We start from the raw sequence: 24,202 nt of genomic DNA on the forward strand, positions 1-24,202 counted from the left end.
TAAAGCCTTCAAGTGAGGGAGATACCACCATGTCCCTAGGTGAGTTATTCTGGTGATTACCCTGGAAGTTAGAAACTTCACCTTATTTGAAGTCTCAAACTATTGTTTCTAGACTTCTGGAGTGTTCCACCAAGTTGCAGTGGGAAGCTAGGCCATTGGTCCTCTTTCAAATTGATTCAACCAATTATGAGGCCTTCACCCCTTTTCTAAGCCATGTGAGCTCAGGGAAGGAAGAAACCATTACCCAGAAATTCAGTCAGCAGGAGCAGAGAAGAGAGGGTGCAGAGTGCAAGGGCTTCTGATGTTATCAGTGGTCAACTAGTTTTTTCAGGCTGGACATTTTGCCCCCTCTCCTGATTGGCTGGGTGTTTGTTCCAATTCCCTCCCCACTCCTTCTGCCCTCCATGCTTCCATTCTCCCCCTTTCACCCCGTAGTCCCCTCCCTTCCTTGGCGTCTGTTTTAACTTGGATACAATATTCTGCTCTACCACTTCAACAAGCAAAGTTTCATTCAGTGGCTCAATTGATCTTGAAGAGGCTGGAGACACCGATTTTCTGCTCACTTTGAGGTAAGCAGGAATCTGTTCTGTCTTGCTACTTAACAACTCCTGACAATGTTTACGCCTTACTTCAGAAGAATTATCTGTTTCCATTACCATGTTCCTTCACTTGCTCGTTTCTTATCACTTCCTTCAACTCTAGGCTCCAGAGAAATTCATGCACGGATGTTTGGTAATCATTAAGCCCTAATTACCCTTTTGCACTATCCATCAGCAGTTTTCACACTTACTGCAGATTTAGAATGAGAAATAATCATTTACAAAACTCCCAAACCGTAAGAACTCTCCCCCTCCCCCCGCAAAAAAAAAGTTTTGGAAGGGATATAAACAGGAAATGATCAAAATCCGACAGAATGATGAAAGAACTCAAATTTTATCCTATTTTTTCACTGAAATTATAAATCCAAAACAATGTTGACCAGCTTTAATATAAACCCTCCTGCTTCAGTGCAGACACTTTTCTTGGAGGGAGGCTATTCCCATAACAACCTACTGCAGAGTTTCTTGTACCTTCCTCTGAAGCATCTGGTTGGTAGCTATTGTCAGACACAAAAGGAATTATTTTGCAGAAGTTCTCTGGCCTGTGTTATGCAGGAGGTCAGACTAGATGATCACAATGATTCCTTCTGGCCTTTGAATGTCTGACCATTCTGGCAGCTTCTGTGTTCCTAAAACGCTAGACTCAAGTTGGTTGATTACACTTTTTTAGCAAGAAGCATTGTCACAGCTACATCCTAGTGGAGACTCTTGGAAGACACCGTCCTAGCAGTTCCAACTATCACAAAGGCCTCTGGTAAAATCAGTGCCCAACAGCTGGAATCGATTGCACTGTTTCTCATGGTGGCAAGGAATCCCCATGTCCATCAGCACCAGAATCTAAACTCAGCTCTAGAGCGGGCTCCCTGTGAGTAGAACTTCCTCACTGACCCTGACTCTAGACAGGGCTTGCATGAGTCAAAACCCTGGTCTTCTGGCTTTGGTTTTGTTGTTTGGCTGTTTTTTGAGCAGCTCAGTTTATTACCAAGTAGCCTTTAGAATAAGTGCATGAGTGCTGAACAACCAAACCAAGTTATGGAGCTGCTGTAGCCAGTTCTCGCTCTCTTCCAGAATCCCAGTGTTGGCTGCTCCCTCAGCTGCCTCAAACAAGTCCTTTCTGCTTGAAACTTCTTGTGCATCAGAGCGATGTTTGTGTGTGGAAAGCTTGAGGTTCATTGGATGAGCCATTCTGGAGCGTTCAGAAAGTAGGGAAAAGGCTGATTTTTTTTCTTTCCAAGTCTGTTCTGACTTTTTGGGTTGTGTCTTGTCCGTAGAACAGTTTGGTCTGGAACCACCACAGTCGTTGGATTCATTTGCCTCAATGAAGGCTAGAATTTTTGTTTTAGTTTTGAAAGGTTGGATGGCTCAGTGGGAGATATTTGTGTAATGACCATTATCTTGTTTGACAGGGGATTGAACTGGGACTCTTCAGAACTAAAAGCATCAGCCTGTATACATTGAGCCCAAGTGACAAACCTGCATTAAATGCAGACCACACAAGCTGCATTTCCTGAGGTTTGGCTGTATTCCCCAAAGGAACTCAAAATGAAACAGAAAATCAACCCCAAACCTACTCCCCGAGCTTGGCTGCTCCCAGCGTTCCTCCTTGAGAACTGCTCAGCCCACATACTAGTTCCTCTCTCTCAGAGCTGCTTTCACCTCCCTTATAATCACATGGGGGCAAGAAGCCACTTGCAACAGTATGTTATCAAAACACACAAACACTTTCCAGCAGGACTGCCAGCTGCTCAGGATGAGAATGTTGGGCAAATGCTGGCAACCTGTTCCAGGGAGTGGAGCTGGGGGGCCTGGAATTTGTCAGCCTGGAGTTTGGCAGCCTCTGCTTGTGAAGCTATGTTTGTAGGCCAGCATTCACAGGGCTGTTCATGTGGATCTGGCACTGTGTGGGGCTTCCCTATGAGCTTGCCACTCCCAAGATAGCACTCACAGGCTTTTGGGGGCCTGGCACTGGTGAGCCTGCATTCAGATGATGCCACACACGGAACTGGTGGTCCTGGGGTAGCACTCTGAAGTCTGTTCTGATTGTTCCATAGGCTTGGGCCCAGGCCTGGATCTTGTGGTTCTGATTCTGGTGTTGGAGCGTCCCACTTCCTGCCCACTCATCTTCTGGCTTTCTCCTTTCCCCCTGTATCTCTGGGCATGTGACTTATGAGCCCCTCGAGTTGCTTATTCCCATCTCCTCTCCAAGCACAAAGGTAATATTGTATTTATTTAAATCTCCTGCTCTTCCCAGTATTCATAGATCTCCCCCGTCCCATCTGTCTTCCTCTCCTTCCTCCCATTCTCTTTCCCTCCCTCCCCCCATACTGTGTAAGCTATTAATCATTTTGACAGGTTCAGCAATGGCCTTTATTTCCTTGAGGCAGCCAAGAAATGTCTGCGAGCACCTTTTTGACACCCTCATGTTCTCTCACCAATCAGCCCAGCCGTTTCTGCCGGAGTGACACCGCTGCAAACTGGGGACCCTTGTCACTGCCAGCTGGGAAATGGGCAGCGGGACGCCAGCCAGGCCGGGCGCCATGTGGGCTACTGTTAGCTGTGATGGATCTGTCGTTTCCCTGCAACTTGAACATGTCATTTCTCGAATCTTGGTTTCACTGCAAAGTTGGATGGGAAGAAATCGGCGGGGGGGGGGGGGGGGAGAGGGAGGGAGGGAGGAAATAACAGCATCCACCCAAGTGGCTGGAGGGAAGAGATGTGGGAGGAGAGGGGTGGCGAGGGGAAAGGAGCAAAGGGAAAGGATAGATGTGTCTGGGGAGGTTAAGATAGATGGTCATAACTGTCTGTTCTGGCTTTAAAATCTATTCATCTTTTATGGCTCCCCCTGGCGCCCACCTCTGTGGAATCTCACCCGATCTAGCTATAGACTCTAACCTCATCTGCGTATGGACTATCGAGGGCACCTGTGATCACAGTATCTGGCTGGAGGCTGGCCTGAATCACTACCCCCAGAATTCCTTTTGCCCTATACCGGAAGAAGGCTGCCTTTGTGTGTCTATTTCATTTCCCATGGACACACTGTATCATGGCCTGGATGTGCTACATGCTTCCACAGCCAGTAGAGTCTTGGGGAGAGCATGCGGTACGTACGCCCTTCAGAGCCTGAGCCAGACTAGGGCCAGAGAGCTGTGCTGCGGGAAGTATGGTCCATCCATTCTCAGCTGGCTATGCAGCATCTCTCTACCTCAGCCAGGGGTCAAGGGGTGCTGTGCTGCTGGAGGGGCTCTCTCCTCTACGTAACAGGAATGATCTCCGAATCCCAGTGCTTCAGCATGGGACGGGGGTTGCTCTGCTCCTAGAGGGGCTTCTTAACCTGGCCACTCTCCCTAGGCCAGTAGCTCCACAGGCTTTTAGAAGGACTTGTTCTTCACAGGGTGGACAAACTCCACCTCCCAGCATCACATGACTCCTCCTCTCAGAGTGGAGTCTGAGGGGGTCAGAAGGCCCAGCATACAGCGAGAGGTTGAAATGAAAAATCCCAGAGATGGGAAGTTGGAGAAAGAGAAAAGGGAGTCGAAAATGATGAAAGATGGCTGACCTGGGCAGAGGTGCCTGACGCTGAGCCTAGAGGACAGCAAAAGGGTCCTTCTAGATGAGAGGCTACAGTATGGAACTGTAAGCGTGAGCCAGGCATGAGCATGAAGGAGACCGGATGAAGGCAGGGATTACTTTCCCCAACACTGAAATGCAGCCACCACAGTGGCACTAAATGTGGCAGCTACAGCACAGTGGCACTAAACTTCTGGACACAGTGGAAAAGAAACCTCTAGTCTGATAAAACTCGAGGAGGAGTTTAGGCAGGAAGGATGTAATTACCCCCTTTCACATAGGTAGAGGCTGACATGCCTCGTCTTGTGAAACACACAAGATCACTAGTGCCTAGATGGGCTCAGGAACACATCCCAACTGAAAGATGGTATCTCTAGTAGGCTCAGGGTTCCCTGGCACTGTGCTGGGGTGTAGATAAGTTCCCAACAGACTCAGAGCGGAGAGCATCACCTACTTTCTGCAGCACCCTGTGATTTCCCCAGACCGGAGAAATCCCAGGGTGGCGTGAGCTGATACAGTCACAATTCAAAGTGGTGTGGCCACCAGCTACTAGGAAAGGTGAGTGGGGACTCCCTCACCATGTCTTTCCTCGCCTGTTGGCACTGAAGACAAATTGTGTCTCCAGAGGATGAAGTGACACAAAGCCAGGGGGGTGCTAGCTCTGCAGCAACGTGTCTAAAGGCAGAGCTCCTCTTGGGCACCCTTGTTGAAAGACAGCTGCATGTACCTCCCAGCCAGCCCGCAGCATGCCCCTGACCTCCAACGGCAGCAGCATAGAAAGAGCCTGGTGAGGAGGTCACCATCTCATTGTTTCACACTGATGTTTCCTTAAAGGGGGTATTGATTTTGTGCCTGAGACTCTGCACAGCAGAGTTTAAAGAGAGGATTGCAATTGCTGGGCAGAGCTGTGGTGGTTCCCCACTGGGCCATGGGCAGGTGATCGCACTTCGCCCAACCAGAGCCCTTTGTGTGGGAACACACCATGAACAACCATGCCCATACTGCACAGCTTGATGGGGAGGGCGGCTGGCCTTGTGGTTATAGTGTAGGACTAGCAGTCAGGAGACCTGAGCGCTACTCCCAGCTCCGAATCTGACTCACTTTGGGTAAGTCCTCTAGCTGCTCGGAGGTGGCCCATTGGGGCCACAGATCATTGTCTAGTGGATCTGTATTTTCCAGAGGGAGCCTGAGATTGTCTGAGCGACACGCCGGTGGTTGAATTGTCAGAGCCAAGAAAATGGAGTAAGTAACTTTTCCTAAATATAAAAACGTAAAAAGAGGTGAAATTGTCCAGTGTCCTTAACAGCGTTTATCCAGTGCTAGTCACCTGCAGAAAGGATCTATGCGAGTAATGAGACAGGCCAGCTTACGAAATGCTATCAGTGCCTGGACCTTGATCAGCTTGGCTGGCTAAAAAGTATGGTAACAAGTCCTAGACAGCTATGGATTTTATGGTTGTCTCTAAATTGCCCACCCTGGCCATTTAGAATGTCATGGCTTTCTTTGGGGGGTAAATCTCACCCCCTTCTTCAAAGCCACTGCTAAAGGATGATCCTCAGGGACTTTGCAGTATAGGGCTGGTGATGCACAGTTGAGCAGTTCTGACCACAACCAGTAGAGGTCAGTGGTGACACACATGCGTTCACCAGTTCACTGCAGTATTTCCTCTCTCCCTCCAAGCTCAAAGGGAGTATACTAACATGGGAAAGGGTAGCTCTGAACTCCAGCAGTTCATTTGAATTCTATTGTTACTTTTGTTTGCAAACTCAGTTTTATCATTGTTTTTAAAAGAGGGAATCGCCTTTTTCTCACCATCTCATACAAATGACGACTGACCATGATGGAAAACATTAATGTGAAATAGTAACACGAGTTACCTAGCCATCCTATGGCTGAGATGTTCAAAAGTCACTAGTGACTCTGAGAACCCAAAGTGAGACCCTTTAAAAAGGCCGGATTTTTCAGAGGGTGGATGTGCAGTATACTTTCTGAGAGCTGGTAATCAAAATGTGAGATGCCCAAAATCACAGGTCACATCTGAAAACTCTCCCTCATGCTGGGGGAAGGAATGTCCAAATGTTGCTAAAATCACAGTGGCTTTAGCCTGACTGTGTTCTGGCTTTATGCTGGTTTGACACCAGGCAACTTCAGTGTCATTAGTGGAGTTATTCCTAGTTTACACCAGCATGAGAGCAGAACCAGGCCTAGCACATGCCTGTCCTATGCCACATCATGTTACGCCAGGTGATCCGTGCAGGACCAGGTGGCCTGGGCAAAATCCCTAAAGGTCTGCAGTGAGATGAGCTAGATCCAAAACCCATCTGAAAACCTATTCATGTAATAGAATAATGAGCCTTGGGTATGCAGCCCCTCTTACTGGCTATCTCATGCACAGATCTGGATAAAGGGAGAATAACAAACACTGCAGCCTGAGTATACAGCTGAATTGTACTGCTTGAAGCTGTGGTCCCCACTTGCAAACTGTCTCCCACCCAGCTCTGACCTAGCGATAGAAGTGTAGAAGGAGCTCTTCCAGGAAGCTGCTCTGAAGTAAACTCCCCTGAGCTAGGTTTGAGAGCTCTTGGTTTTCTCTAACTAAGAACACAGAGTCCATGTAACCTAGAATATATGGAGGGGAAGTACCTAGACAGATTATTTGACATGTCTAGTAGAGCTGGGAGGATAACTGATTTTTAATTCATTGGCAGCTCTAAAGAAAAGAAAGAATTGGTTTGGGTTGAATCGAATGTGAACTCTTTCAGGATTTTAGGCAAATCAAAAAGTCCATTTCAGGTCAAACAAAACACTGTTCGACTCGAAATGTTTTGTGTCCAGGTATTTTTAAAGAGCTAGATTCACGGAGAAGGTGTTGGTGATGCCCTTCCTATAACTGTTAGGGCACTCACCTAGGACGGGGGAGACCCGGGTTCAAACCCCTGCTCCAGAGTGAGGTTTGACCTGCCTTCTCCCCCATTCCAGGTGAGTGCTCTAACTACTTGGGAAAGGGTTATAAGGCTAGCACTGGTACCACCACCTACTTCTCCAGTTGGGTTGTGAATGAAGCTGACGTCCCCTTGTGACTGTAGCCTGAAATAATTTTTTGGGCCAAACTTGTGTCAAATTTGCAAATGGTTTGAGATCAACTGAAGCTGCATATTTTGGTGAATAAACTATTCCTCAAAAAAATGTCCCCCAGCTGTAGTGTCTGTGCAGATGTCCCCAGTAGCTGGAAATCCTCTGCTACATCCTCTGTTCTCCAGGGGCAACGGATGCAAAGAAAGGAATAGAATTCACACTGCATTTCTCTACCGGGGGCCCTGGTTGTGGAGCGGGGACAGTTTTGTTAGTCTGGATGTTCATAGGCAGGAGTTGTAGACCAAGCTGGATGAGCAAGCATCTCAGAGAGGTGATTAAGAAAAAGCAGAAAGCCTACAAGGAAGGGAAGATGGGAGGGATTAGCAAGGAAAGCTACCTTACTGAGGTCAGAACATGTAGGGATAAAGTGAGAAAGGCCTATGGTGATAGATATTACCACATCCGAGGTAGAAGCCAAACTCGAACAGCTTAATGGGACTAAATCGGGGAGCCCGGATAATCTTCATCCAAGAATATTAAAGGAACTGGCACATGAAATTGCAAGCCTGTTAGCAAGAATTTTTAATCAATCTGTAAACTCAGGGGTTGTACCCCTGGAGAATTGCTAACATAGTACCTATTTTAAAGAAAGGTAAAAAAAGTGATCCTGGTAACTACAAGCCTGTTAGTTTGACATCTGTAGTACGCAAGGTCTGGGAAAAAATTTTGAAGGAGAAAGTAGTTAAGGATATTGAGATCAATGATAATTGGAACAAAATACAACATGGCTTTACAAAAGGTAGATCGTGTCAAACCAACCTGATCTCCTTCTTTGAGAAGGTAACAGATTTTTTAGACAAAGGGAACGCAGTGGATCTAATTTACCTTGATTTCAGTAAGGCATTTGATACGGTTCCACATGGAGAATTATTAGCTAAATTGGAAAAGATGGGGGTCAATATGAAAATTGAAAGGTGGATACGGAACTGGTTAAAGGGGAGACTACAACGGGTCACACTGAAAGATGAACTGTCAGACTGGAAGGAGGTTACCAGTGGAGTTCCTCAGGGATCGGTTTTGGGACCAATCTTATTTAATCTCTTTATTACTGACCTTGGCACAAAAAGTGGGAATGTGCTAATAAAGTTTGTGGATGATACAAAGCTGGGAGGTATTTCCAATACAGAGAAGGACCGAGATATCATCCAGGAAGATCTGGATGACCTTGTAAACTGGAGTAATAGTAATAGGATGAAATTTAATCGTGAAAAGTGCAAGGTCATGCATTTAGGGATTAATAACAAGAATTTCTGTTATAAACTGGGGACACATTACTTCGAAGTAACAGAGGAAGAGAAGGACCTTGGAGTATTGGTTGATCACAGGATGACTATGAGCCGCCAATGTGATATGGCCATGAAAAAAGCTAATGCGGTCTTGGGATGCATCATGTGAGGTATTTCCAGTAGAGATAAGGAGGTGTTAGTACTGTTATACAAGGCACTGGTGAGACCTCATCTGGAATATTTTGTGCAGTTCTGGTCTCCCATGTTTAAGAAGGATGAATTCAAACTGGAACAGGTACAGAGAAGGGCTACTAGGATGATCTGAGGAATGAAAAACCTGTCTTATGAAAGGAAACTCAAGGAGCTTGGCTTGTTTATCCTAACTAAAAGAAGGCTGTGAGGAGATACGATTGCTCTCTATAAATATATCATGGAGGGAGAAGAATTATTTAAGCTCAGTACCAGTGTGGACACAAGAACAAATGGATATAAACTGGCCATCAGGAAGTTTAGACTTGAAATTAGACTAAGGTTTCTAACCATCAGAGGAGTGAAGTTCTGGAACAGACTTCCAAGGGAAGCAGTGGGGGCAAAAGACATATCTGGCTTCAAGACAAAGCTTGATAAGTTTATGGAGGAGATGATATGATAGGATAGCTTAATTTTGGCAATTAATTGATCTTCGACTACTAGCGGTAAACATGCCCAATGGCCTGTGATGGGATGTTAGATGGGGTGGAACCTGAGTTACTACAGAGAATTCTTTCCTGGGTGTCTGGCTGGTGAGACTTGCCCACATGCTCAGGGTTTAGCTGATCGCCATATTTGGGGTCGGGAAGGAATTTTCCCCCAGGGCAGATTAGCAGAGGCCCTGGGGGTTTTTCGCCTTCCTCTGCAGCATGGGCACGGGTCACTTGCTGGAGGATTCTCTGCACCTTGAAGTCTTTAAACCACGATTGGAGGACTTCAATAGCTCAGACATAAGTTAGGGGTTTGTTACAGGAGTTGGTGGGTGAGACTCTGTGGCCTGCGTTGTGCAGGAGGTCAGACTAGACGATCATAATGGTCCCTTCTGACCTTAATGTCTATGATTCTGTGCTTCTATGTTCCTACATCCAGTACCTCAACTTTGCTGGTGACATCGATCATTTCAGAGCAGGACAGACTTGTGGGCCTAAACAGTCACAGTGGGCCTGATCCAAAGCTCATGGCTGTTAATAGGAGTTTTTCCCATGCAAGCAATTGTAGGTGCTGCCAGGATGTTGTGTGGTTGTGAATGGGAGAAAAGATGGCCCACCCGATTGCAAATGGGAAAGACGTGCTCCATGAGACAACCCGTGAGATGTGAGCCATGCTTTAGAAAAGCTTGACAACCTCTGCCCTGGGGGAAAGGTACCACTCAGACAGATTGCCTAGAGGCCATGCTAGAGCCTAGGCATGCAGAACCCGCTGACAGAGACGGTCTGGGGCCCAGGGACAGAGAGGGGAACAAAATATTCTTGGCATGTGGTGCTATTACCTTCTCACAGAACAGCTGTGTGCTCAGCTCCAGGTGCCCAGGAACGCCAAGGAGAGTCTGTATCTCGTGGATAGCCTGAGTTGTCTAAGGTGTGCCCTCCTCTTACAGGTGTTCTGCTGCCTCTCAGACAGCCAGATATTCCAGGTGCAAGCTAGGGACGGCAGGGTAACTCTGTGTGCTCCATCTAGGGGTCTGGAAGGCTCGAGACATCCTGGGATATGATGTTGGAGGTATCTGGGCGTCGGTTCAGTCGGTTGTTTGGGCTGCTCTGGACACTGGCCGTGCCGCTGTCTGAGCTCTGTCGGTCTGGGCTGGTGGCGCTCTTCGGGCTGCTCTGAACCTTATGGATATGTTGCTGCTGTCTTTGCAGAGTGGATGAAACTGTTTGTGGTAAAATGTAATCAAGTGGAAAATTGCAGTGCATATAAACACATATGGCACTCAATGACTGGGCATTAGGCACAGTGACTGCAGGCAAAAAAAAAAATTATCTGTAAATGTTTCCCAGCAAGTTTCAAAATCTTAAAGAACAATAAGATATTAGCAATGTAATGGGGTGATACAGAGAGGCAGCGAGCCTTGTGTTGGGAGAACGAGGATTCATGCAGCTGTGATGACAGGAGCGGCTGGGATCACTCAGCCATGCTCAACAAGCCTTGTCCTCCAGAGCAAGGCAGCTGCCAGGGGTTTCAGTCCCATGGCCAGGTGTCTGTGCCTAGAGAGGAGGGAGCCAGGAGGTGGCTGTCCAGCCCACCCCTCTGCTCCTGAAAGAGCCTGGCCATTTACTGCTACGTTTTGAAGAGGATGTTTGTAGTCACTGACTCAGAACTGTCCTGTCACGGTCACGGGATCAAGTGGATTAGTGGCTAATCCCTAGAGATGAAAGTAATATTAAACACTTACCGGTATGGGGCCCAGCTCTGGGGCTTGGCTGGAAGGGGTGGGGCCTCGGGCGGAAGGGGCGGGGTTGGGGGGGTGAACCTCCCCCAGCCAGCCCAACCATGCTGCCTGGCCCGCACTGTCCGGGGCTCTGGTGGTGATTTAAAAGGGATGGGGGCTCTGGCTGCTGCCCTTTTAAATCGCTGGCCCTGGGGCAGCACCCAAGAGGGTCCTTTGCCGCGGCAGCGCGTTAACGTTGGCTTCTTACTGGTACACCATACTGGCCCACATTCACCCCTGCTAATCCCTCAAAGCTTCATCCCCACCAGCACTCACTGGCTGGGGAAGCTCATCCCAGACATCAGAGGACCAGCAGTTCAGATCCCCATGTAAGCCACCACCTGGGTGGGTCTTCTATGGGGCTTGAACCTCGGTCCTCTGGATCTAAAATCATGGGCCCATAGATGTGGTGCAGCCATGACAGGGACGAAGATACGCTTGGCCAGTGTGTGACTGTGGGCTCAGCTGAGCAGCCAAGGAGCCAATCTGCCACAGAGGCTGATCTCCTCCCTTTTCTCTGGTAGTGGCTTCTCTGGATCTGCGCTGAGGCACTCTGGCAGGGCAGTATGAGGGCTGCATCAATCTCTTTGCAGGATCAAGCCTTTAGACCGTGGGGCAGGGACTGTACCATCTTCTGTTTGTGCCGTGTCATGCACCCACTTTCGACTCTGTGTATAATAAATGGGCAACAATGGTGGGAGTGTTGAATAAATGGCTCTGTTTATATTTTCATCCACTTCAGTTTAGTTACAAAATAATCCTAGTAATTTTAATTATTAATCTAATTAGAGTTCAGGAGCCCCTTGTGCTGTGTGCTGTGCAAACACGGGAAGAGACAGGCCCAGCCAGGAAGAGATTGCAGTTTAAATAGACAGACGGTAGCAGGGGGAGATGAAGTGAGTTGTTGAAGGTAAGCCTCTGAATTGGGAATATAACCCATGGCTCCTAATCATATGCCTTCTCCATTAGACCATATTGCCTTCCCTTCCACCCTTCTCTTACTTTTGTCCCTTTATTGTGCAGTGCCCCGTCTGCACTCTGAGATGAGGGGCAGCCAGATTCTCACTTTGCAGTCTCTGATTCATAAAGATCAACGCTGAAACGGACACACATGCATCAGATGCATGCAATAACGCCCCCATTGTGATAACGGCTAATGAATCCCTGTGGATATCCATACATGGTCAGTACAGACATACACACTTGGCTTCAAACTCAGGGCTTTGAACACCTATCTGCCAATATGACAGGTATGGACCCAGCCTCCATCCTAATTGCTGGCTGTATTTAGGAATGGTGACGAGGCCAGCCCAAAAGTGCTGTCCATAAAACCCACACCCCCCTCACACCTTGACTAAGTTAAATGCAACACACTGTCCTTTATAGGGCATATATATCCTTTGAACGGAGCTGTGGCCCCCTGAATTGGATCCAAACTCAGCTGCATTCACAATTCCCTACTTTTGATTGGCGCTCCCCACCAATCCGCTGGCTGCTCAGGACATTCAAGCTCCTGCAGAAGGTTTAGCAGTGGTGATGCAGGCTCTCCTCTCCCCTGCCCCGATAGGGAGAGCTTGTGGATAAGGTGCTCAGCAGGGAATCAGGATTCCTATGACCTTGACCAAATCACTGAATCTCTCTGGGCCTCCATTTTCCGCCTGCAAAATGGGGAGAACACATCCTTTGTCTTGTCCATTGAGACCGCAAACAGAGCGTGGAGCAGGGACTGTCTCTTACTTTGTGCATGCCCAGCGCCTAGTGTAACACCTCTGTGTAGGCCCATTCTCTGTAAAGCCTGTTTGCTTACGTGTGATGCTGTAGAAATACTGTATCACTGGGATTTTCTGAAAGCACTCAGGTTGACCTAACTCTGCTCCAACTACATGCAGTGAGAAAACTCCCAAGGACTTCAGTGGAAACAGAGTGAAACCAGGGCTGGCTGCTTCTGAAAATCAGACCCCACAGCCTGATTCTGTGTCTGCAGCAGTGCACGGCATAGCCAGGGTCTGATGGGAGTCACTCCTGCTAGACAGTAGGGACCTGATTTTTCCCAAGTGCTGGCCTCCCACAACTCCAGCCGCTTTGATAGGACCTGAGACCGCTCAGCAGTGCTGAGAACCCAACCCTGTGCTCTTCATAGCTTTGGGGGCCACATGACAACTTGTTATGCTCTGGACCTAGAAAGCCCCCGCTCCCCCAGCTTCATTCTTTTGAGAGTCACTGTAGCCTTTTCCAAAGTATCACTGTGTTAGCATTGCCTGCTGTCCGTTTATGTGTGTGTGTTTGTGTGTGTGGGGAGAACGACACAATTTTTCCAGGATCCTGGGGAGCAGCAGTAGAGGGGAGTGTTCTCCCAGGTCCTGTTTAGAGCTGGCTGAATAATCTGTGATGGATTGTTTACTGGATGCACTTAGCCCGTTTGTGGATTGTCTGGGCAAAGATGGTGAAATTCTCAGGGTCCTTCTGCATTCAAAGCAGCTGGTGGACCTCTTCAGCGAGAATTCATGTGTGAATATTCAGAATCTGAGTTGTGCTAGTGATGAGTTCCATAAGTCATGTGATATAAGTTTTGCTCCCTGATTGGATGGCTTAGGTTAACAACCAAGAGCAGAGTAAATTTTTAGTAGCACCTTCAAGTGTGAAATTGACGACTGGAGCTCAAACTTCCCCACAGTTGGTGTGAGGGAGGCTGAATGACAGGAGGACTGGGGGAGAGTGAAGGCCAAATGACGGGGCAGTGCAAACACAGGCCAATTCCATTATGAATGTGAGCAAACATTGAAGGGAAGGTTGGCTTTGAGGCATCTGTCCATTGTGTGTGTGATCCATGTGCACTGGCATGGGCTGTCCCCAAGCTGTCCCCATGGCTCATGTGTGGAGTGGTGAGTGGGATGGATCCCAGCTGTGTTCTCCAGACACATGGTTCCCCCAGGGACAGGTTCCTCTGAGCAGCTTCTTCAAGTTGAGGTGGAGAGCGCTAATGGAGAGCCCTGCAGGTGACTTGGGAACAGTTTCCCAGGTACACGTGAGTACGTGTGGGGAGGAGGCAGGTCTGCAGGGAAACAGCTGTAGGGGGATTTCCCCTGGATTGCATGCTCCTGTCCAGCAACCCTATCCTCACCTGCCAGTCTCCTTGGCCTGTACCCCCATGGCCTCTCTTCAGAGGCTGCCGGCTGGTGCTTGTGTTTCTCCTGATGGTGATACCTTGTGCACGGGGTATGGGACCGAGCCCCAGCCACATTTCCCCTGGACCTCCAGTGATCATCACAAGGCAGCTCCTCTCAGTCCTGCTACTGGGGGCTGGAGGTGAGAGGCTCTGAGTCCCACTGCCAACAACCAGCCTCCATGACCCTGTTCTGTTCCCAGTCAGGGCAGGGTTCAGCTGCTGGAGTGGGCAGGTGACTGTAGCCCACGGACAGGCTTAAGGAGCACTAGCTGGCATGTGGGCCATGCCCTGGCACTGTAGGAACCACACTGACAGCTGACGTGAGCACAGGTCACAGCATTGCTGTGGCGCCAGGGGGTGGGCGAACCGGGAAAGGAGAGGCCCACCATGGGGCTTAGGAGAACCTCTCATTCAGACACCCCTTCAGCTTTGTGGCTTGGGCTCATCTGGAGAGAAAGCGCCTGAGATCTGAGTGGGAAGGAACAGGGCTCATCCATGGAGCGGGTGATACTTTCCAACATCCCTGAGCCGTCTCCCGGAATTCCACAGCATTTGGGCACCTTGCTTGGCGCGAGGCTTTGCTGCTGGTTTGAAGGCACCCCAGGCCTGCCTGTGAGGGGCTGAGCATTTAGAGCTCCTGTTGGCTTCAGTCACGGTTGCGGGGATTGAGCAGCTCTGAAGATCAGGCCCTTCCTGTCTGGCTATTGCCTGTGGGAGCCATGCTGCCGCACAGTAAGTGCCTGCAGTGGTTGGATGGGTAGTGCAGCTGTTTGGTTATGGTCTCTTACACCAGGTCAGCAATACCACTCTAAGGTCACTCTGGATGACTCTGGCCTGTTACCCCTGGGGCTACTGTCTGCCCGTCTCAGGGGGTCTGTACAGCTGTTCAGTCATTGCCTGGGTTCTGCATACTCCACGCGCAGCTCCGCTGGATTCTGCAGCAAGACACCTGGATTCTGCGTTGCTCCCACTGCGCATAAATTAGGAAATGGATGAATTTTCTGAATTAAATCGGGAACTGATTGAACTGGTTTGGGAGGGGTTGATGGTCAGTTCAACTCGTTTGTAGGGACAAGGTAATTTCCAGTCTTCAGCATGCCAAAAATGTTGATCTTGACAATGCTGATGGCACTGCCAAAGTTGTCCGGGGGCAAGCTGGAGGTTTGGACAGCTTGTAAGGGGCAGCTGAAGTTATTAGAACTGGAGAAGTTATTAGGTGCAGTCTAGGGCTGTGGAATAAGCACATTAGCTGGAAGTTTCTGCTAAAATCAGCAGCGTTGAAATCATCATTGTTGTCATTTTAAATAACCCTTTTGAGTTCCAGAGCCAACATCCTATTGTGGTGGATGGGGGCAGTTTACACCTTTCTGAGATCTTAGTTCAGGCTGTCTGCAGACGTCATTGGGGGGATGCACACTCAGGTCTGTTTGGCAAGATTTTCTTCACAACCCTTGGAATAAACCATTGAGATTGCAACTGCAGAATCACTGTGTACACTGACCCTGCTGTGCCTGTCACCCCGAGAAGGCTGTCCAGCAGTAGGAGTCTTGTAGGTGGTGATGCTGCACTGAGTGCCATGCCAGCCTCTTACCGCTGGGCATGTCACAGGCTGTTGTGATCCCACTAGGTGAAATAGGCCTGTCATTCTTGGAGTGGCTGTACAGCTGTCAGATTGTTGTTGGTCACCTTTTCAGATTCCGTTTTTGCCTTGCACACAAGGGGCAGCTGTAAAGCTGTTGCATCCCTGCATGTCACTTCTGCAGTGGCGGTGTACTTGTACTGTGATGATTACCTGTCCCTCCTGGAGTGGCTGCACAGCTCTACAATTATTACCTGTCACCTCTAGAGTAGCTGTACAGCTGTCAGATTGTTGCCTGCCACCTCGGGAGTGGCTGTGCAGTGATTGCCTGACACCTCTGGAGCGCTGGTGTGTTTGTACGGTGATGATTACCTGTCCCTCCCGGAGTGGCTGCACAGCGAGGCAGTTATTGCCTGTCACCTCTGACAGGAGCTGTTCAGCTGTCAGGGCATTTCTGACTGCTCCTGGAGCAGCGGCATGGTTACTCCATAGCTGTACGGCTAGGCGGCTAATGTCTGTTGCTTCCAGGCAACCTTTCACTCCTGGAGCACGTGCCAGCTTACCATGTCACCCTTGGAGGAGTTGTGCAGCTGTCAGGTTATGGCCTACCATCTCTGCAACAATGGTATAGTTACTGCCTGTCATCTTCCAAGTATGGTGCTGAAGATGTGCCTGGCTCCCCCCTGAGCACCCGTAAGGTCTGTGCATGCTAACTAACTTTTCCTTGGGAGGGGCAGCAGGGAAGGTATTGGAGGTGGATCCCTGGTGGAGCTGTTGGTGATGCAGTACAGCCTGGCATTGGGGTGGCTTGTTGAATAGGCTGGTAGCTACGTCCTGGTTCTGCGGTTAAAGGGGCAGTTGGCAGTGGAAGTTCTGGCCCAGCATTGGGCAGCAGTGGTAAGTGCAACCCAGTCCTGGGGTTGCTTTAAGGGGCTCATTTGAGAATGGCTGAGTGAGCCCAGTAATGGGGTTACAGTCCAGCCTATGGGTGAGGGAGCTCTGGGCCCCATGCGGCCTTTTGTACTCAGGGCTAAGAGGAAACAAGTAAAGAAATTGGGATGGCTTTAAGGTGTCTGGGCTTGGATACAAGCTCTAGTTCAAGCTTGTCAAGCTGGTAAAGCTCTAGTTAGCCAGGATAAAGGGAGAATATCAGGACTTCTGACTCACCGGCTGGTCAGCACACAGGAGAGTCCTGCACTGAACGAGCAGCAGCTGCTAACTTGGCTGAATGCGCGACCAGCAGGAATGTGCATTCCTGGGCACAGCGGCTGCACTGCAGGATATCCTCAAGGAGATGGGGCACATGGTCACCGACCTTCCAGCCACTGTGATCAGTTTGTGAAAGTGAAATTCTTCCGTCTCGCCACAGAGTGGCGCCCTTGTTCTATATGGGCTCAACAGGGCAGTATTTGTTTGGGGCAGGTGAGAAGCTATTTTAAAGGAACCTGCTTCAGTGTTGGGCAGTTACTGGGTCTGTTTTGGAGTGTGCTGACCCCTGATCTGCAGTAGTTCTGTGCCTAGTGAGTTGCTGAAGGCTGAGAAAGGGCATTGGAGTTACCTGTCATGCTTGGAGAGGGTATTTCAGGCTTGGCCTGTCTTCATGCAGCATTTAGCAGGTCAGTGTTCACATATGCCCACATGTTCAGAAACACAAACAGAGATGGGCCAAACCCAGGACTCAGACTCTCAGCTCCTTTGAATTTTGGGGAGGGGACAGTCTGAAATCCAGCTGGCTCCGAACCACCCTCTAGTTCCAGCTTTGAGACTGACCAAGAAGCTGGAGGGAGCCTATCGTTTCTGGTGCCAACTTGGATGCCTCTGCAATCTCTCAAGAGCAGCTGTTTTCATGAGATTTTCACTACGTGGGGCTGAGCTGAGGGGAGCACAGCTTGAGATTTCAGTGCCCTCAAATCAGGGCCCCAATGTTATCTGTGGTTTTACTTCACAGGCCAAACACTAGCCCGGAGTTAATCCTGAGCCAGAGCTGAGCACTGGCTCCACCTCTGTCTAGGCAGAGACACAGCTGTGAACACACAGGGAAACAGGATCATACCCACACATTCCTTATTTATTTGCATGGCAGTAGTATCTAGGAGCCCCAGTCCTGGTCCATGACCCCATTATGCTAGGTGCTGTAGAAACAGTGCATGCTCACATACACCCTCCTGTACCAACACATCCATATGCGTACACACACTAACTCACATGCATGTGTGTGCAGAGACCCCCAGACATGCACGCATAAAAACATACAGGTGAAACCAGGATCCAGACACCATGCACTAATACATGCAAACACGCAGATACCCACATATGGATGCAGCCACTGTCCTGCAGTCACACATGTTTTCCCGGCCGACCCCTTCTCTGCTTAGGCGCGCTGTGCCCATGCTTTTGCTTAAAGGCCCCAGGATCTGCTTGTCTTCCTCCTTTTGGGCTCTTACTGTAGATGCAGCTGGAGAGAAAAGCTCAAGGAAAAGTTCTGCCTTTCTTGCTTGGCTTCTCCATACAGTAACTCAGCTTCAGGACTGCTCTGCCTGGGGCGGATTGCAACACCTCTTCTGCATCACCAGCTGCTTTCTCAGTGGTGGAGAAGTTGGAGTAGACTGAACTCTTCCCCATGGTATGAAGGAAGTTGTGGTGGATTTCAGAGGCTGCTGAAAGGTTGCAGATCACTGTCAGTAACCCATGGACCGGGCCCCATTCCGCAGGGTGCCGTACATTCACAAACAGCTGGCACCTGCGCCAAAGAGCTTATAGTCTGTCAGGTTTTTCTCTGCCGGCCCTGGAGCCAGGAGGGCTCTGTGCATCCAGAGGAAGGAATGGAGCACAGGCAGCTGCAGGGCAAGTTCCTCCCACGCTGCCTATATCCTTTTCGAGGGGTCTGACTCTCTGACTCATTCCATTCTTGGCCTCTTTGCTGAGACTGCCAGAGACGGCCCCTGGGTGCCAGCTGTGTGAGTGGGTTTGTCATGTGTGGACATCTGTCCCTAGGAACTGAATTGAGATCCACCAACTCACTCCACACAGGGGCCCAAGCAACAACCACAACTGATCTGTCACTCAGCCAGGGCTGCCCGCTTGGCTCTGCTTCCCTTTCCACCGCTCTTCCCCTAGACCAGTAATCTCCCGCCGACGTCTGTCTGGGGTGTGAACGAATGACTTGTTGCTTAGATGTACTTTTATGGAGTCACTTCCCTTGCAAGTCAGGTAGGGTGCAATCCCCCCACTGGCCTCAAAGGGGCAGCAAAACACTATGGGAAAAGTTGCTCTTTTACCCCTGCTAATACACAGGGTCTGGGTCTCCTTCCAGATGGACCAGAGGGCTGGTGGTAATGGGGGTTTCTCTACCTTAGGGCTGTGCATTGAGGGAGAAGTCGGCTCCATTGTCCTATCCAAGAATTATCCCTAACCCCCAGAGCTGATGAACCATTGTAGAGTTTAACAAGAAGGGGACATATAGCCCGTCTCCCACTTAAAAAGGCCCACACTAAGGGGAGGTTCCTGGGATGGTGGATGTGTCCCATCCCAAGTAGAGTGAGAAGTGGAGTGGGCAAACAAGACAGGAACATGGGCGCATTATGCCAATCTGCACAGGGCTCGGGAGCATGAGTGGAGATGCTGGTGCAGGTCATGGCATGCCATACGCCAAGTCATTAGTCTGGCACAGTGAGAAGTCCTTCAGTTTGTGTGCCCTGGCACAAGGCCCTGCTTCAGGAAATGATAGAATAAAGAGAAACCTTTGCAGGTATCTGTGCCCTCTCCTGCCAGCCTTTCAGCTACAGCTCCGAAGTGGCTTTGCAACCATTAACTGAGACCCCTCAACAGCACTGCAAGGGAGGGAAATGGAATTACCCCCATTTCATCCATGGGGAAACTGAGGCACGGAGCAATGACATGACATGCCAAAATCCCCAGAGTGAGTCAGTGGCAGAGACATTAAAGGAACCCGGAGAAATCCATGTTACACACAAGCTGGCACCAGAATCCATTCATTGCTCTTGTGCAGCCCTGGATCTCTTTTCCCAGGAGTTCCTGTGGCTTAGAAAGGAGGTGACTGAACTCGAAACTGGGCATCAATTTAGAGAGTGAATACGCGATGCTGCAGAAGGCCTCCCTGAGTGACAGTGCTAAAGGAAACTGGGATGAACGTACCGCTCAGAGCGCTCTCCAGAGCCAGGTGGGCGAGGCCTTAGTTGCGTCGGCCGTTCACATCTGCACGTTTCCCCCATCTACCCGAGTCTGGCTTGCATGGAATCCCCATGTGTCTCTGCAGGAGGCCTAGGAACAGAGGCGTGGAGGCCTTAGAGATGGAACAGCCCAGTCCAGTCCATCATCTGCCTCCCACCCATGATACCAGCTGGCTTTAGGGCCAGGGTTTCCATACAGCCGCATCCCCAAATGCCTCGCAGCATTAAACAACACAAGCAATGGGAGGGGGTGATGGAGAAAAGAGATGTGTGCAGAGGAGATTGGAAAGGAGGTAGCGTGGGGTTAGGAAGGGTGGTCTAGTGGTGCGGGATTTGACTTGGGAGTCAGGAGACCCAGGTTCAATGCCCAGCTCTGCAGCAGTGTTGTGAGACTTGGGCAGGTCGCTTAGTCTGCCCTGTGCCTCAGTTTCCCATCTGCAAAATGGGGAGGGTACTCCCCATGGGGGGCGGGGGTTATGAGGCTCAATCCACTCCTGAGGGTGAGGGAGTCTGGGATGGCTGGGCTGAACGCAGACGAGAAGGCTCTTGCGTCAGCGGTGCTGGGGGGACCCAGCGTTTGAGGAATGCAGTGAAACTAATATGGATTTAAAACAAAGGTGGGGGTGACGGTTAATCTCTTCTGTTTCCTTGTGCAGCCTGCTCCCAGCACCCCAATCTCTCCTTCGCTTGGGGAGCGACCTTTCTCCAGCCCCGCTGAGCCCTCCCCCTCCCTATCTGCCAGTTTCCAAGCCCCTCGAATCAGAGCCCCGGCACCTTGTGCGCCCTATTGATAGCTGGTAATTTATGTAAATCCCCTAATAGATGGATTCTGGGATCAGGATGGTGGGGTCGTGTGTGAGATGAGATTAATATGTGTGCAGATTTCCCCTCCGAAGGGAGAGGCAGGCAGGGCTGGCAGGTTGGCTCTAGGTCTCTGCCCAGCCCCAGGAGTGCCTGAATAACACCAGGTGCTGGTCCACAGCTGGGACTGAATTCTGCCTCCCGGTGCTAGGAGGGGCAGAGAGACCAGGAAGCTCTCCACCTGAGTTGGCTCGTGCCCCAGCAGGAGACCACAAGGAGGGGCATTTGCTAGCGGCTCTTGGGGGATGGAGGTGGTATATGGGCAGGATCAGGCTGTGTCACCACCTCTCCATGTATGTGGGGGAAGCCAGCTAAGATTTAGTCCCCCCTCTGCCTCAAGCACAAACCCCAAATGACCTGGAGCTCTGCAAGGTACTTTTGTTGCTGTCTCTCTTTCTTTGTGAATTTTGACATCTCCAGGAGCTGGCTGCACCAGCAGCATCAAAGGCCACAACAGAGGCCGCTGCATTCCTGCTCTCTTCGAGTCCAGCGAGACACGAGGAAGCGATAGAGATCTCCTGGGAATGTCTCTTCTCCTGAGAGTCCCAGCCCGGCTTTGCAGGGACAAGTTAGAGCAGATCAACTTCCCGGCCCCAGGATGCTCACCATAAGAACACGCCCAGGTCAGAGCTGGGGAGCATTCCTCTGGCCTGAATCAGGGCCAGCAAAAGGCAGTGTTCGCTGCACGGCAGGCAGGAGAGGTGCTTGGCATTCGGTGAGTGAGCTCTGCTGAGACAGGAATGGAACCTGTAGCAAGGAAGCTGGTCGCAGGAGGCCGGAGGTGGGAGTAAGATAGTGGATCTGGTTTGGATTTTGGTATAAATCCAGAGTGACTCTGCTGAAGCCAGCAGAGTGACACAGGAATGAGTGAGATCAGAGAGCCCAGTGTAGGGGACAGGACATGGGGATAGGAGGCTGCTGTGTCTGACACTTCCCCCTTAGTCACTTTCTCTCTTGTACCCTCAGCACGTCAATGACACCTGCCTGCACCTGCTTTCCGGCCAGTGACTCCTGCTTGCTGCTCACACCGCGCTCTGGGATGCCTGATCAGTAGTGCTCAGCGCCCACATAGCCCCAAAGTACTGTGTAACTAGCCCAGCCCAGCCTAGCTCCCACTCCTACCCATCAGGAGATCTCAAGAGGAAAGAGCAATTCTGTAGGCTCTTCCTCCTGCTGAGCAGAGCCCCTCTGCCCTCCCCGTCCATCTGCGGATCCATCCCCTCCAGCGGATCCACATGAGCAGCGCTAGGGATGCAGACTCCATTCTCTCTGGCCTGTGTGTGTGTACCTATACTGACACATAGGTGTTGCCATTCCAGATCGGCCCATTGGTCCATCACGGCCAGAGTCCTCCAGCTGTGTCCTCTGGGTGCAGATTTCTTTCCATACGGCTACATCCCGTGCAGGTTGTGAGCAGCTCTATGTGGACGTGCTGCCATGTTGGGCCAACAGTCGGCAGTGGCCCACACAAGAATTGATGGGGACACGTTGGCTCCAAAGGGGAGCCGAGGAGCCCCCTGTTCAAAGCGGGGGAGTGTGCTGGAGGGAGGGGCCCTCTGGCCTGATTCAGATGTTCCCAAGGAGTTCATATTCCACACATGACATTTAGAAACCAGGAATCTCGCTGATTTATAGGGTTTGATGCGGTGGAGTATATTTCACGCTGTGTCATTTATCCTGGCTCTGCCAAATGGATACGTTGTGTGAAATGTCAAACGTACGGAAGCTTTGCTGATCGCTCTTTGAAGCATTGGTTTCTGATAAACTAGTCGGGAGGGACTTTCCTGGCAGGGACTGGGAATTGGCAGCTTTCCTCCCATCCAGCACAGGACCTAAGAATAACCCCCTGATGGGGGACTTCCAAGGACAGAAACCCACGGCAGTGCAGAGACCAAGCCCACTGCAATACACAGCTTGGGTGGTGGGGCAAGTGACACCATGATATCTGTCACACCTGCTGTACACCCCCAACCAGCCTTCTGCTACCCACTGGCCGTGTATCACTCCTTCTGTGGTTAGATGTTGATAGATGTTTGGCTGTGTGTGTGTTCCCTCTGTGTGCCGCCCCAGCCCCACGCAGACAGCTGGCACGGCAGACCTCAATCAAACTGCCCAGTGACCACAAGATCCATTAAGGGATGAAGGTATCCAGCCAGGTTTGTTGTTGATGAAGCACGGTACTACTATCCTGCAGACTCTACGGGACCGCTAATACATGTATGCATGTAACAGTGGACCAGCTCAGTGAACGGTGGGACTTTCCATTCCTCCCTAGACCGGACAAAGAGACTCCCTCTGAGATACATCTTTATACCCTAATACAAACAAGTTAGTACTGCCCCTCTGACATGACTAGTTTTCACCCATCGCATTATACATGTTGGTTTGATTAAAACATTTTTATTACATACTGTCATCCTGACCTTATCTTTTAGGAGGGGTCAGTGTGTTCTCATTATCCTGGTTTTGTACCATTTTTGATATGGGGATGTTTTGGTACCACTTGATATTGGGATGGGTTTGCCGAGCACGTCTTAGGAGTGTGTGTTTCTGCAATACCAGCCCTGTGCTTGCCGGGTTCTGTGAGCCCGCAAGCAGGCAGAGCCTGAGGTTTGCTCACAACCTGACTTTGCTAACTTTGCTTTAAATTAGCAAAGCCTGCCCACTACTTTAGCTCAGGCCTCATACCAGGCCTTTGATACACGGACTTAGATCTTAAGCTTTCTTTCTACTACACCTTCCACCCCCTGTGTCTCTTCCGCTACCCCATGGCCACACAGGTCACCCTTATCCTCCAGTCTTCTTTGCATTCCATTATCACCACATCCAAACCCTCCCCCTGCCCCCTCCTCCGCCACTTACCACTCCGATCTCCCTGCCCTGTGCTCTTGCCTGCTCCTGCTGCATCACCTCCAAAACTCCTTCCCGTCTCCCATGGCCCCCTGCTTGTGCTGTGTCTGCTCTGACGTCCTGCTCCACAGCGTGGCTATTTTTAACTCTTCTGTGTTGTTCGGTGGTGGGCTTGGGTTTTTTTAATTTTTTAATTTTGTTTGCACTGGAAACCTATTGTGTGCTATGTACCTAGGAAATGAATTTCGGTGTCAGAAGAGGAGAGCGGTTATCACAGGCGAGTGATCAAATTGGCTCTGTAAAAAGAAAATAATGTTTTCTCCTCCAACCCTTCACAGATCCTAATGACGGGCCCCATTGGAAGGCATGAGGAAACCCTGGGAGTGGGCTATCTAAATGGCACCAGTTCTTCCAAGCCAGTGAAGGTCCCTGCTTGAAACCAGCAGAGAACATGAGTGTGGAAAGCTGTTCTGCTGGAAATCCACAGGATTCACCAGAGAGTTCTGAGCAGCTCGTTCTGTGCTCTGGGGGTGGGTGCAACTTAACTGGCCGTGGGTGACCAGGGAGCCCC

At 50.2% G+C, this 24,202-nt stretch overlaps 1 long non-coding RNA gene across 1 annotated transcript; it reads left to right on the forward strand.

The window, feature by feature from the left end:
* The first annotated feature begins 459 nt into the window (after positions 1–459).
* Positions 460–24,202, forward strand: LOC140915301 (uncharacterized). The gene is made up of 3 exons (XR_012160126.1): positions 460–569; positions 2,651–2,812; positions 23,970–24,202. It is a non-coding gene; the product is annotated as an uncharacterized LOC140915301 (long non-coding RNA).

Source organism: Lepidochelys kempii, chromosome 7 (assembly GCF_965140285.1).
Source record: "Lepidochelys kempii isolate rLepKem1 chromosome 7, rLepKem1.hap1, whole genome shotgun sequence".
Classification (NCBI taxonomy): domain Eukaryota; kingdom Metazoa; phylum Chordata; order Testudines; family Cheloniidae; genus Lepidochelys; species Lepidochelys kempii.